We start from the raw sequence: 14,751 nt of genomic DNA on the forward strand, positions 1-14,751 counted from the left end.
TCTAGGTCCGAGCCCAAGTCCGTGCAGAGAGCGTCGAAGATGAGGTCCCCACCGCCGTTGGCCATCCCTACAAACTCCAAGTCATCTAAGGTGGGGAGATGGATGCGGGCCACTAGGGTGGCAATCACCGCCGGGGCACGGCCAGTCGAGGCAGGAAGGTGCAAGGGTTGCTGCTAGAGCCACCGTAGTAGGACATTGTCTCCATGTCATATAACGTGGAGAGCTCCGTGTAGGACACGAAGAAAACTGACAGATTATCATATGAGCGGTTAGGCCCCATATGAATTGCTATTCGTCGCCTTATCTCGTCAGCCTCGGAAGGGGGACCAGCCCATGCCCCTCACGCCGCCCGCGCGGGGCGAGGCTGAGGTTTACGATGTCGCAGTTCTCGGGCAGAAGAGGTCGGGCGGGAGCGCTCTAACCATATCGCCCTCCCGGTTGATGATGAAATCGAGGCTCCCGAAGTGAAAGGTCGCTCCGGTGGTGAAGTTGATGCTGGGGCCGCCTTTGGCCCCTATGGTCGTGCTAAGACTCCTCGATGGAGGGGATTGGGCTTCCGAGGCCCTAACCGCTTCAACTTCACCGTTGAAGGAGAAGTTGAGGCTCTCAAAATGGATCATCGTTTTCAGGGGGTTGATGGACGTCGTGGCTAGCCATCCGAAGCTTGAAGAACTTCGTCGAGAATGCGCAAGGCCCCTACCTAGCGCGCCAACTATCGGTGTTTCCAACCTCACTCCGACAAGTAAATTTATCATGCGCATTCCGGGCTCTAGACAGTGTGAGCGATGGCTGCAAGATTTATACTAGTTTGGGTAGTGTCGGCGTTTCGAGACCGGGGGGTCCCTAAGCCGACGAGTGAATGTCGCTGCGTGCCCCAGCCCAGATGGGTCGAGCGCGTGGGCGAGCGCGAAGGGGGGAAGCGAGGTGGTCGGAGACGGGCGTGAGAGAGGTGGAAATCCCGCGGCCTTCGTGTTCGTCCCGCGCCCAGGTCGGGTGCGCTTGCAGTAGGGGGTTACAAGCGTCCACGCGGGTGAGGGAAGCGAGCGGCCCCAAGAGAGCGCCTGTCTCGTCCTCGTCCCCGCGCGGCCAACCTTCTCTAAGAGGGCCCTGGTCCTTCCTTTTATAGGCGTAAGGAGAGGATCCAGGTGTACAATGGGGGTGTAGCAGAGTGCTACGTGTCTAGCGGGGGAGAGCTAGCGCCCTAAGTACATGCCGATGTGGCAGCCGGAGAGATCTTGGCACCCAGCTAGTGTGATGTCGTGGCCGTCGGAGGAGCGACGGAGCCTGGCGGAGGGATAGCTGTCGGAGCGGTTGTGTCCTTGCTGACGTCCTCCTGCTTCCGTAAGAGAGCTGAGAGCCGCCGTCGTCACAGAGCATGCGGGGCGCCATCATTGCCTATCTGGCGGAGCTAGCCAGATGGGACACCGGTCTTGTTCTCTGCGGCCCGAGTCGGCTCGGGGTAGGGTGATGATGGCGCTTCCTGTTGACGTGGCTGGCCTGCGCCCTAGGTTGGGCGTCGTGGAGGCTCCTCCGAAGCCGAGGTCGAGTCTGTCTTCCGTGGCCGAGGCCGAGTCCGAGCCCCTGGGTCGGGCGAGGCGGAGGTCGTTCGGCAGAGGCCAGGGCGGAGTCCGAGCCCTGGGGTCGGGCGAAGCGGAGTTCGTCGTCTTCTGGGGCTGAGCCCGAGTCCGAGCCCTGGGGTCGGGCGGAGCGGAGTTCGCCGTCTTCCGGGACTTAGCCCGAGTCCGAGCCCTGGGGTCGGGCGGAGCGGAGTTCGCCGTCTTCCGGGACTTAGCCCGAGTCCGAGCCCTGGGGTCAGGCGGAGCGGAGTTCGCCGTCTTCCGGGACTTAGCCCGAGTCCGAGCCCTGGGGTCGGGCGTAGCGGAGTTCGCCGTCTTCCGGGACTTAGCCCGAGTCCGAGCCCTGGGGTCGGGCGTAGCGGAGCTTCCTATGGTGCCTTTGGCAGGACCTGACTGCATGTCAGTCTCACTGTGTCAAGTGGCACTGCAGTAGGAGTGGCGCAGGCGGCGCTGTCCTTTCGTCAGGCCGGTCAGTGGAGCGGCGAAGTGACGGCGGTCACTTCGGCTCTGCCGGGGGGCGCGTGTCAGGATAAAGGTGTCAGGCCACCTTTGCGTTAAATGCTCCTGCGATTTGGTCGGTCGGTGCGGCGATTTAGTCAGGGTTGCTTCTTAGCGAAGGCAAGGCCTCGGGCGAGCCGGAGATGTGTCCGCCGTTGGAGGGGGGGCCTCGGGCGAGACGGAAATCCCTCGGGGTCGGCTGCCCTTGTCCGAGGCTAGGCTCGGGCGAGGCATGATCGAGTCGCTCGTATGGACTGATCCCTGACTTAATCGCACCCATCAGGCCTTTGCAGCTTTATGCTGATGGGGGTTACCAGCTGAGAATTAGGAGTCTTGAGGGTACCCCTAATTATGGTCCCCGCCAGTAGCCCCCGAGCCTCGAAGGGAGTGTTAGCACTCGCTTGGAGGCTTTCGTCGCACTTTTTTGCAAGGGGACTAGCCTTTCTCGGTTGCATTTTGTTCCGGTGGGTGCGCGCGAGCGCACCCGCCGGGTGTAGCCCCCGAGGCCTCGGAGGAGTGGTTTCACTCCTCCGAGGTCTTAATGCCTTGCGTAATGCTTCGGCTGGTCTGGTTGTTCCCTCATGCGAACTGGCCGTAGCCCGGGTGCACGGTCGGGGCCCAAGTTCTCGGGCTGGTATGTTGACGCTGTCAACGGTTCGGCCGGAGCCGGGTTTGCGAGAGCAGCCCCCGAGCCTCTGCACAGGGCGAGAGGGCGATCAGGGACAGACTCGGCTTTTTTACATACGCCCCTGCGTCGCCTTTCCGCAAGGAGGAGGGGGGAAAGCGCCATGTTACCCTCGATGGGCGCCGAACATGGTGTCTCCGGTGAGCTGCAAGCGGGTAATCCGAGTGGACGTCCGTGCCCCGTTCGTTAGGGGTCGGCTAGGGGCCCAGAGGCACGCCCAAAAGTACCTGCGGGTGATCTACCGGACCCGGTCCCCTGGCGACGGGGTCCGAGGGCTTGATGCCTCCCTCCGATGGGATTCCGTTACAAGATCGCTCCCGCTGGTCTCGGAAATGTCCTAGGGTACCTCGGGAGCGCAGCCCGAGCCTTGGTTATGTATCGAACGTACCCCTGGTCATCCCTCGCTCGACGTCTGAGGCGGCTGTGAACCCTTCGGGGGCCAACCTTCGAACCCCTGATCAGTAATGGGCGCGGAGCCCGAGTAGCCTGAGGCGGCCATGGAACCCTTCGGGGGGCCGGCCTTCGAACCTCTGACCAGTAGTGGGTGTAGGGCCCACGCGATCTGAGGCGGCTGTTGAAACCCTTCGGGGGGCCAGCCTTCGAACCTCTGATCAGTAAGGAGGCTCGGAGCCTGGTTCCTTCACGGGGAAGGATCCTTTTCGGGGTATCCCCCTTTCCCGGTCCCTGTTGCAAGAGATAGAGAAAGAGGAGAAAAGGAAAAGGATATGAAATCGAACGACGCGGCGTACCTTTTTTGGCGCGGTTATTACGGCGAAGGCGAAGCGTCGCCCGCTTCTCCTGCCAGGAGCGCCGCCTGTCCTGCCGCGGAGTTAATGCGATGGGGCGAGTGGTTGGCGGGGCAGCCGTTGCGCGTGCGCGAGCCGTTCGAGGAACGGATCACGGGCGCGTCATCTTCACGCCGTGAGAGGGGGTTCTCTTGCTGCCCCCGGATGGGGCGTGAGCTTGGCTGACAACGTGATCGCTGCTCCCGCCCACCTGCCACCGCCATTACTGTCGGCCCACTTTTGGCCGCATTGACCGCCGCGTCGGGCTGGCGCTGCTGGGTCGTGCGCTGGGTCGCCTCGAGTCGCGGTGTTGGTTCCGCAATCGAGGAGGCGCGGTGGTGGCGCAAGTGGCGGTGCGGTTGCTTGCATGCAGCATCCGGTGCACCGGTTGCGTGACGCGTGGTCCTGGGCCTCCATGCTGGCGTGTTGGGAGTCGGAGAGGCGCGTCCACTTGGCGCGGTTGCATGCCGCCTGCATGGCTTCCCGCCTCTTTCGCCCGTTGGTCTGGGCAAAAGTGGGGGGTCACTTGTAACCGCTGGGCGGTTATGTGCACCACGCGCGGCGGTTTGGCTTCTTCTGCTCTGAGCCGGTTTGCATGACATGCGCGACCCAGCCCCCGCGCCGCAGGGGAGGGCCTTGGAGCGTGTTGGAGAAGACTCAGCCCGTGACGGTTGGGGGCGCACGTAGGGAGAGTTGCCTTTAAAAGGAGGGCGACCCCTTTCGGAAGGTGACCATGTCTTCTCGCTCCCTTATGCATCGCGTCTTTCCACCTTCCAAGCCCCCGGATGGGGGATACCCGCCGTCTTTTCGCCTCATCGTTGGAGGAACGCAACTCCGTGGGAGTTGGTACCTTTCAGCCATCGTTCGGCTTCAAGGATTTTCATCGCACAGCCTGGTTGCTCCCCTCCGCTGGTGGTCACCCAAGACGGTGACCTCCAGCTCCTGGATGGGGAGAGGCAAGCCGGGATGTGATCCCGCCCTCAGCATCGGGGGTGTTCGTCATCCTCGCTGGGGCGGGGAGCGAGGCGAGCCGGGGCTCTACCTCCTGCGCGGGTCAGCGGGCCACCTCTTCTTCCAGCTTCTGGTGGTGGCAATCGCCCTCCCGCCCTGCGGCGGAGACGTCCTCCAGTCATGCCGGGGAAGGCGAACTGTTGCTGCCCAGCTAGGATGCAACATTCCGCCCTCCCCCTCGCATTCGCGGCGAGGACGGCAGCGAGGATCTGCCGGTGCACTTGGGAGCGGCCCGCTCTTTGGCTTTAATAGCTGGTTCGCGTCCCTTAAGAGGGACCGCGAACGAGAGCCTTCTGGTGGCCGCGTCCACCCGGGACCATGGCTGCTGCTGCAGAGGTCGCTGGCAGGTCCTCCGACGCTCGTCGCCCCGCAGGCTCGAGGTTGCTGATGCCCGCGGGGGACGGAACCAGAGTTCCGTTTGTGATGGCACTTTGAATGCCAGTGTTTTTGTTCATTATGGCTGTCGAGGCCTGAACATGTATGTAATTTTGGCACGGAGCCGCGTTTTTTCCTCATTTTCGAGCACTAAGACTCGCCTGTTGATTATCTGAACCGCTTCACCAAGCATGAGTCGCCCCGTGTCAAGGTGACGAGTGAGGTATCTGTATCCCGGAGGCGTAGGAGTCCCTCGGCTCGGTCGGCCTTGTTATCTGAGGCTCCTCTAGCTTAGTTAAAGGGACCCCTTGGCCGCTCTTCGACGAGCCGAGGCCAAGGGTAGCGATATCAGTATGAACAGAGGCGGAGTTGGCTCGAAAATGAAACCTGGTTGGCCGGAGCCTGGCCGGGTTGTCCGTCAGCGGGACCGACGCCGGAGTTGATCAGCCGAGGCCTCGGGTCGGGCTGGCGCCCTTGGAAGATGGTTGGCCGAGGCCCCAGGGGTAACCAGCCGAGCCGCCTGCTCGGGCCGGATTCCCGGAGAAGTCCCTGGACCGCGTCGCCGTCCGAGGCTGGGTCGGACCTCGCTGAAGGTGTCGTCGATGCCGAGGGTGCCGCTGCCCCCTTCCAGCGTCAAGACCCGAGCCTGCAGGATCAGAGTGTCTTGTAGCGTGTGCCTTCCGCGGCCGCCGAGGCCAGAATTTACACCCTCGCTGTGTTGTAAAGTTGCGTCTCCTTTCCTCTTGTTTCGAGTATCTGGACTTTTTTGTCGGTAACAGGGATGTTTGTGCGAGCGAGAGTTGCTTCTCGCGGAAGGTGATGAGTGAGGTATCCGTATCCCGGAGGCATGGGAGTCCCTCGGCTCGGTCGGCCTTGCCGCTTACGCGCACTTTCACCCGTCCATGAGGCCCTGTCACCGACTCAGTCGAGAAGGCTCGAAGGATCGCTTCGGCAGAAGAGCTTCCGAACGTGAAGACTTGTTCGGTCCGCGGAATCACTTTATCCGAACGCGAGTTACTTATCGCAGAAGGTGATGAGTGAGGTATCCGTATCCCGGAGGCGTAGGAGTCCCTCGGCTCGGTCAGCCTTGGCTGCTTACGTGTACTCCGTCGTTTTCAGGATCCACTTTTTGAAGTAGTCAGAAAGCACGAAAGATATTCTGGCAGAAGAGATCTTTTTTCGAGGAAAATTTCAACGCAGAGGGGGTTCCCCCCCTTTTAGCCCCCGAGGGAGGGTCGGGCTTTGCCGAGGCGAGGCCGACCCTTCCTTGATGACTAAACTTTGCGTGGGTGCGAGGTATATGAACAACTTGAAAACATCTTAAGGGTAGAAGCGACGTAGCTGTTGGATGTTCCAAGCGTTGCCGTAGACCTCGCCTTGACTGTTGGCCAGCTTGTACGTCCCGGGCTTCAGAACTTTGGCGATGACGAAAGGCCCCTCCCAGGGGGGCGTGAGCTTGTGCCTCCCTCGGGCGTCTTGCCGCAGCCGAAGCACCAGGTCGCCCACCTGGAGGTCTCGGGGCCGGACACCTCGGGCGTGGTAGCGTCGCAGAGACTGCTGGTACCGCGCCGAGTGTAGTAAGGCCTTGTCCCGAGCCTCTTCCAGCTGGTCCAGCGAGTCTTCTCGGCTAGCTTGGTTGCTTTGATCGCTGTATGCCCTCGTCCTCGGGGAGTCGTATTCCAGGTCAGTGGGTAAGACAGCCTCGGCCCCGTAGACCAGGAAAAACGGCGTGAAACCCGTGGCCCGGCTTGGCGTTGTCCTCAGGCTTCAGACCACCGAGGGGAGTTCCTTCATCCATCGCTTGCCGAACTTGTTGAGGTCGTTGTAAATCCGAGGCTTGAGCCCTTGTAGAATCATGCCGTTGGCACGCTCTACTTGCCCATTCGACATGGGATAAGCCACGGCGGCCCAGTCCACCCGGATGTGGCGATCCTCGCAAAAATCCAAGAATTTTCTACCGGTGAACTGGGTACCGTTGTCGGTGATGATGGAGTTCGGGACCCCGAAGCGATGGATGATGTTGGTAAAGAACGTCACCGCCTGCTCGGACCTGATGCTGTTCAGAGGTCGGACCTCGACCCACTTGGAGAATTTGTCGATGGCGACCAGCAGGTGCGTGTAGCCCCCGGGCGCCTTCTGCAAGGGGCCGACGAGGTCCAGACCCCACACAGCAAAGGGCCAGGTGATGGGTATCGTCTGCAGAGCCTGAGCGGGCAGGTGGGTCTGCTTCGCATAGAATTGGCACCCTTCGCAGGTGCGGACAATTCTAGTGGCGTCAGCCACCGCCGTTGGCCAGTAGAAGCCTTGCCGGAAAGCATTCCCGACAAGGGCTCGAGGCGCTGCGTGATGGCCGCAAGCCCCCGAGTGTATCTCTCCCTGGATTCGCCGACCCTCGGTGGTTGATGGCTCCGGCATCGCGCGGAGAAGCATCGCTGCTGCAGCCAGGTTCTGACCGACCCCACTGGATGCGGGTGGCGGCCTGACCCTGACGTCGTTGGCGACGCGGTGCTGGAGACCCTGGGGCAGGTGACGTATTTCTCCGGCCGGGGGTTGGCACGCCCATGCCTGCCCGACGTCCCGGTGGACCGGCTCAAGCGCTCCTGCTCCCTCGTCGAGCCTGGCCTGCGCCCCGCGGACTTGCTCGAGCTGTGGGTCGTGACCCCCCGCCGGAACGGGGACCACAGCTAGCTCCCGCGGGATGTCAGCGCGAGGCACCGGCCTAGGGAGATCACCGTCCTCCGGCATGCCGAGATGATTTCCTTCGGAGGGATCCCCTAGCTCGACGTGGAAACATTCGCGGCTTGGGCCGCAGTCCTCGTCGTCGAGGCTGCGGCTACCGTCGGAACAATCGGAGAGGCAGTAGTCACATGCGGTCATGAAGTCCCACATGGCACTGAGGTTGCCAAATCCAGAGAAATCCCAACAGATGCTGGGATCGTCATCTTCCTCGGACCCAGAGGGCCCGTAGGTCGAGACGTCCGTCAACCGGTCCCAAGGCGACCGCATGCGAAACCCCAGAGGGGTTGCACTCGCCTCTACGAGAGCGCCCGCCAAAGCAAGGTCGCTTGGCGGGTTGAGGCTGAGTCCAAATGACGTAGGATGGGAATCGATCGGTACCTTTCGGTCGACGAGCAGCGACATAGTCACGTCGGGGACTAATTGCACCGTCGTCTCAGGTACGAGGGCGACGTCCTGCAAGCTCTCCGCGAGCGCACTGGCGTCGTCCGCTTGCTCGGGATTGGCGTGTCGCGGGGAGACGGCGCTCGCCTTCGTCTCAAATGCGAGGTCGATGCCTGACGCGCCCCCCGTTGGGGCGCTGGGGACGTCGACTCGCTCGACAGTCGACGAGGCGCGGCCCCCCGCTTGGCCTTGGTTGCCCCGCCTCCTCCTCCGTGGACGGGGGAGAGGACGGGGCTAGCTCGAATGTTGTTCTTCCACCACGCGGGGAAGACGTCGTCGATTCCGCCGCCGGCGGGCGGGCTGTCGGCCGCCATTGTCGTTGTCGCGCGGCGGTGGAAGGAGTATCATGTCATAGCTGCCGTCGAAGGACACGAACTCAAGGCTCCCGAAACGGAGCACCGTCCCGGGTAGGAGAGGTTGCTGGAGACTGCCCATCTGGAGCTTGACGGGAAGCTGTTCGTCAACACGCAGCAGGCCCCTACCTGGCGCGCCAACTGTCGGCGTTTCGAGACCGGGGGGTCCCTAAGCCGATGAGTGAATGTCGCTGCGTGCCCCAGCCCAGATGGGTCGAGCGCGTGGGCGAGCGCGAAGGGGGGAAGCGAGGTGGCCGGAGACGGGCGTGAGAGAGGTGGAAATCCCGCGGCCTTCGTGTTCGTCCCGCGCCCAGGTCGGGTGCGCTTGCAGTAGGGGGTTACAAGCGTCCACGCGGGTGAGGGAAGCGAGCGGCCCCAAGAGAGCGCCTGTCTCGTCCTCGTCCCCGCGCGGCCAACCTTCTCTAAGAGGGCCCTGGTCCTTCCTTTTATAGGCGTAAGGAGAGGATCCAGGTGTACAATGGGGGTGTAGCAGAGTGCTACGTGTCTAGCGGGGGAGAGCTAGCGCCCTAAGTACATGCCGATGTGGCAGCCGGAGAGATCTTGGCACCCAGCTGGTGTGATGTCGTGGCCGTCGGAGGAGCGACGGAGCCTGGCGGAGGGACAGCTGTCGGAGCGGTTTTTTTCCTTGCTGACGTCCTCCTGCTTCCGTAAGAGAGCTGAGAGCCGCCGTCGTCACAGAGCATGCGGGGCGCCATCATTGCCTATCTGGCGGAGCTAGCCAGATGGGACACCGGTCTTGTTCTCTGCGGCCCGAGTCGGCTCGGGGTAGGGTGATGATGGCGCTTCCTATTGACGTGGCTGGCCTGCGCCCTAGGTTGGGCGTCGTGGAGGCTCCTCCGAAGCCGAGGTCGAGTCTGTCTTCCGTGGCCGAGGCCGAGTCCGAGCCCCTGGGTCGGGCGAGGCGGAGGTCGTTCGGCAGAGGCCAGGGCGGAGTCCGAGCCCTGGGGTCGGGCGAAGCGGAATTCGTCGTCTTCTGGGGCTGAGCCCGAGTCCGAGCCCTGGGGTCGGGCGGAGCGGAGTTCGCCGTCTTCCGGGACTTAGCCCGAGTCCGAGCCCTGGGGTCGGGCGGAGCGGAGTTCGCCGTCTTCCGGGACTTAGCCCGAGTCCGAGCCCTGGGGTCGGGCGGAGCGGAGTTCGCCGTCTTCCGGGACTTAGCCCGAGTCCGAGCCCTGGGGTCGGGCGTAGCGGAGTTCGCCGTCTTCCGGGACTTAGCCCGAGTCCGAGCCCTGGGGTCGGGCGTAGCGGAGCTTCCTATGGTGCCTTTGGCAGGACCTGACTGCCTGTCAGTCTCACTCTGTCAAGTGGCACTGCAGTCGGAGTGGCACAGGCGGCGCTGTCCTTTCGTTAGGCCGGTCAGTGGAGCGGCGAAGTGACGGCGGTCACTTCGGCTCTGCCGGGGGGCGCGTGTCAGGATAAAGGTGTCAGGCCACCTTTGCGTTAAATGCTCCTGCGATTTGGTCGGTCGGTGCGGCGATTTAGTCAGGGTTGCTTCTTAGCGAAGGCAAGGCCTCGGGCGAGCCGGAGATGTGTCCGCCGTTGGAGGGGGGCCTCGGGCGAGACGGAAATCCCTCGGGGTCGGCTGCCCTTGTCCGAGGCTAGGCTCGGGCGAGGCATGATCGAGTCACTCGTATGGACTGATCCCTGACTTAATCGCACCCATCAGGCCTTTGCAGCTTTATGCTGATGGGGGTTACCAGCTGAGAATTAGGAGTCTTGAGGGTACCCCTAATTATGGTCCCCGACAGGTAGAACATCCCTACTTCCAGTCATAGGTGGCTTGCGCTACCGGCGCCATTGATGATCAAAGCTCCTAGTAGGGTTACAAGAGGGCGAGGGAGGGAGGAGAGGCTCCCAAGTCTCTTATCAGGGTGGAGGTGGAGCTAATGATTACAAGGTGGATTCCTAACTAAGTCTTGACTTGGCGTCGGGGCTACAATCTCTGGGTCCTCATTGGTGTGTCCTCCTCCTCCTCGTCGACCCGTCGTCTTCTCATTTGGGGTTCATCTATTGCTTGTGTGTGCGTCCATTGTTCGTGTGTCCCTAGTTCGCGTCTTCATCCATTCATCTAGGGGCCAACCTCTTCCTTTTATAGGCTGAGGAAGGGGTCGGCCAGTGGTGGCTTCCTTAGGAAGGAGCCACCGGGCGATGGTAAAACCAAGTGTTTTACCCGGGGTGAAGCTACGTGCGCCTGTGGGTCCCAGGAACATCTGGTTGTGTCGTATTCTTTATGGTGAACGATGTGGGTAGCATGGGGCCCGAGCACCATCATTTGGGCTACACCGACCCCTAGCCTTCGTAGCCTAAGGCTCGGCGGGGCTCGTCGTGTTGCGCTCTGCCAATGGTTAGTGCACTCAGGCCTAGTCCTGACAGATCATGAGTGTGTCGTAGGTCGAGGGGGTGCGTGGGTCGTAAATGTGTCGCGACTCGAGGGGTTCATAGGCTATGAGTGCATTGCAACATGGGGGGCTCATAGGTCATGAGTGGGAGGTCAATCGATGCCTCTTCTGTGGCTTAGCGCCATGTGCAGTTAATGCGGCCATTCACTTATGACGGGTCGGCCTTGGGTCAGGCGAGGGGTCCACTCGAGTGGATTCCTTTTGGCTCACCTTGCCCCTTGTCAAGCTCCACCACGCCCTACCCCGGGCTCGATGTCGTGGGGCTCGTCCGGGGCGGGTGCTTTTAGGGTAGACGTTACCTACCTCCTCTAGCTGACTTATGGGTCCTAGTTAGCAGAGGCTTTTCCCTAACGTGCTCACTGACCGATGGGCCCTAGGGGCCAAGGATCTGATCACCGACAGTACCGTTTCGCTATCTAATCCGACCGCTTGTATGGTGATCTCACGACTCAGATAGATCGATACCCCTTCGCCGTGGTAAAGTTCATAAAGAGCCCCTTGGTTTCGCCATAGTCAGCCTGCCATCCGCCCAGACACAAGAATCATCGCAAATTAGTCCAACATATTATAGAACAGACCCCGAGCTTTTTTAAAATGTGAGCCACCATCTAGAGGGAGATAAAATTAATTCTAAAAATGATTTCTAGTATAAAAATTAATCTAAAAATTTAGAAAATTCATATCTTATTTATTTTAAATATTATTTTAATGATTCTTCAACCTACAATCTCGTAGTGACGTGAAGAATATTATTATGTTGTTTGTTTCCATGTTTGGTGTAATGTTATTTGTATTCATTATTTGCTTATTTGTATGTATTACTACGAGTAGAAGCGAGGTTACAAGGAACCTGAAGCCCAACTTTGAGTACCTGGAGTTGCACCCAAAAAGGCAAGTTGTGTCCTTATCACATTCTTTGGCCCAATAATATTTATGATTCTGTTAATCACCGTTGCACAATTAGGCTAAATTGATGGGACATAATAGGTTACCTAGTCTTGTTTACCTTACACCTTGCATACAAATGAATAAACTATTGGGTAGTGTTGCTATTGCTTTACCTGGTTTTGGGATTAATAATATTTATCAATTATGATCATATTTCAATACGATATTTTGCTGGATTATTTATTATTGTGCATGATAAGATCAGTTTGTTAATTAGAACATGGAACGACCACATGAGGCAATAGTGCTACCACAAGACTATATGGCTCTAGTCTTATCTAAATAATTAGAAAAGCTAGTATGAGATAATCCTTTCCTGAAAGGGCAAGCGGGGAATGAATCGTTGTAGAGCAGAGTGCTGGTTGTAATTACTGTGAAGGGGTTACGGACCATGGAAAAGGCTTATGCTTCTTTTTTCCTGAAACCATAGCAGGTTTTCTCATGCTAGTTGAACTTTATAAAGGTCTCATAATGAGCCCTTGCCTACTCACCTTGGTAGTGTTTAAGGGTCTGCGCAACACGAGGTAAAAAGGGGATCAAGACTTGTGGGTAAAGATGTGCCACCTCTGTAGAGTGTAAAACTGATATATCAGTCGTGCTCACGGTCATGAACGGCTCAAGTCCTCACATGATTAAATTATGGAATTAAAATTAACTTGTCATGCATTGTATTATGGATATTTATTTACTTATGATCATTTATATTACTAGGTTTGTATACACTTATACTTAGTAATTGCTAATAAAATTTTGACCATCTTAATCAAAAGCAATGTTTAACCTTAACTAAATTCCTTGGTAAGCCTTACACTACACTTTTCCCCACACTTGATGAGTGATGACCGTATGAGAGCTCACCCTTGATATAATCACATCAGGTCAAGAGCATGTACTGCCAAAGAGGAGGAGCATGAAGATGAGTTCGGAGAGATCAAGGCTTTTGTCTCCAAGTCAACTATGGTTGTGGATGATCGTTGTTGTCATATGGTGTAATTTGTTTAGTTATTTTGTACAGAAATTGTATTAAGTAATAAATATGTGACATTTTTTCTGTACACTAAGTCGATATATATGTGAAACTTGATCCTGTTACAAATGTAAGATGCATCTAGATTTGTCCTTAAATCCGGGTGTGACAGATGTAGTATTGTTATTTTTGTTAAATTCGTACACGAATACAACAAGAATTTAAAATGAACCAATCAAGAACGCTGGAAATAGTTGTTTTCAGAGATTTCAAAAAGTTTTGAATTGTGGGAATATTTTAAATCAGTAAGCATCAACAGGAAGAGCCGTAAGCCAAGGAGCAACATACACTTCAAGCTTGGACCTACCACATTGTCTTGATCTAACTTATGGACACTCTGAAGTTCATCTTTTATTTAAAAATCAAAATGTCAACATAATTGCAAGGTTTTCTTCTAGCTTTCTTAAAGGATCATTTAATACAACTCATCACAACAGTAAAACGACCAAGGTCTGACGGCCCCGAAATGTCCGACGGCCTTGTAGGAAATCGTCGGCAGTTATCTTATGTTAGACGACATCCAGCAGCCGTCAAAAGTAACCATTATGTCCGACAGCTATACTGACAGTCGTCGGACATAATGCATTTTTAGGTAACGGTGTCGGACGACGTTTGAATTTTCTACATGCACGCATACCACCCACGCCTCTCTCTCTCTCTCGCTCTCTCTCTCTCTCTCTCTCTCTCTCTCTCTCTCTCGGTTTCACGTCGCCACCGCCGCCACCGCACCTCGCCTCTGCCACTGTCGCCGTTGTTGCCAAGGGCTACCCCGGCGTGCCCGACGCCTTCGCCGTAGGCTTCCCAAGCGCGCCCGCCGCCAATCCGCCGGCCGCCTCGAAACTCCCGCCACCGTCCTCTCCAGTGACTCCAAGCCCGTGCCGTCACTCAACATCGTTCGTCTCTGCCCCGGACAGCCCTGCCCTTCCTCACACCCACGCCCGGTGCCTCCGTCCACCTTGCCCATGTCATCTTGACTTTGAATAATTTTATTTATGCCTGTGTTGTTTGATTGTAATTTATATATAATTAAATAATATGTATGTTAAATATTATTTAGTTTGTTATGTCCGACGACCGAAATTTGATTATGTAATTAAATTAGCTTGTTTTAGTTTATTTAGTGGTGCTTAGATAATTTAAAATTTTAATTTTCAAGGGTAATTATTATTCCCTCGAAAATAAGGTCATTTATATGATTTGTCATCTATGATAATGTTATTTCGTATATAATATTGTATTGGTGGTTTATTAGTTGAATTATATAATAATGCGTGATGATTCTAATTATTCGTAGTGTATCGTAATGTCAACAAACAAAACTTAGATGTCACCCGTTTTGGCCCAACACAGCTCACATGCTACGTATGCGAGGTGACCGATAGAGCCCGTATTTAAGACAAATACATGAACGCTATTTTCGACCCGTTAAGACCGAGCGATGGCTGCCGTCGCCGAAGGCCTTCAGAAATAACAAATTTCCGACGGTTTAGGCTTTATTTCCAACAGCTTTGGTCGTCCGAAATTTTCTATTTTACTATTGTGAGCTCCTATGTTTGTTTTATACTTGAAAGGTTAGATAATCTATCCCTTCATTATCAGTTTGTTTGTTAGGCATCAATAGGACTAATCACCCCAAAATAGGAAGATCATGTCCACGTTCTTAAAGTTTCACGGTCCAACTGGCAAAAATTCCTTTTTTCCTTTGAAATAATTAGCACGCAAACATACATATGAGACATCACTAGTTTTGCTTCGACATCCTGTTAGTTGAGCAATGGATAGTCTTGTTCGCAATTTTGTGTTCTTTTTTCTCTCTTTCTTGGTTTCATTGTAATAACTCCTAAACTCCAATATACTTACAAAAAAATATTCAATAGGAGGGCACCCACTTGATT

The sequence above is a fragment of the Zea mays genome, chromosome 4 (assembly GCF_902167145.1).
Source record: "Zea mays cultivar B73 chromosome 4, Zm-B73-REFERENCE-NAM-5.0, whole genome shotgun sequence".
NCBI classification, from domain to species: Eukaryota; Viridiplantae; Streptophyta; class Magnoliopsida; order Poales; family Poaceae; genus Zea; species Zea mays.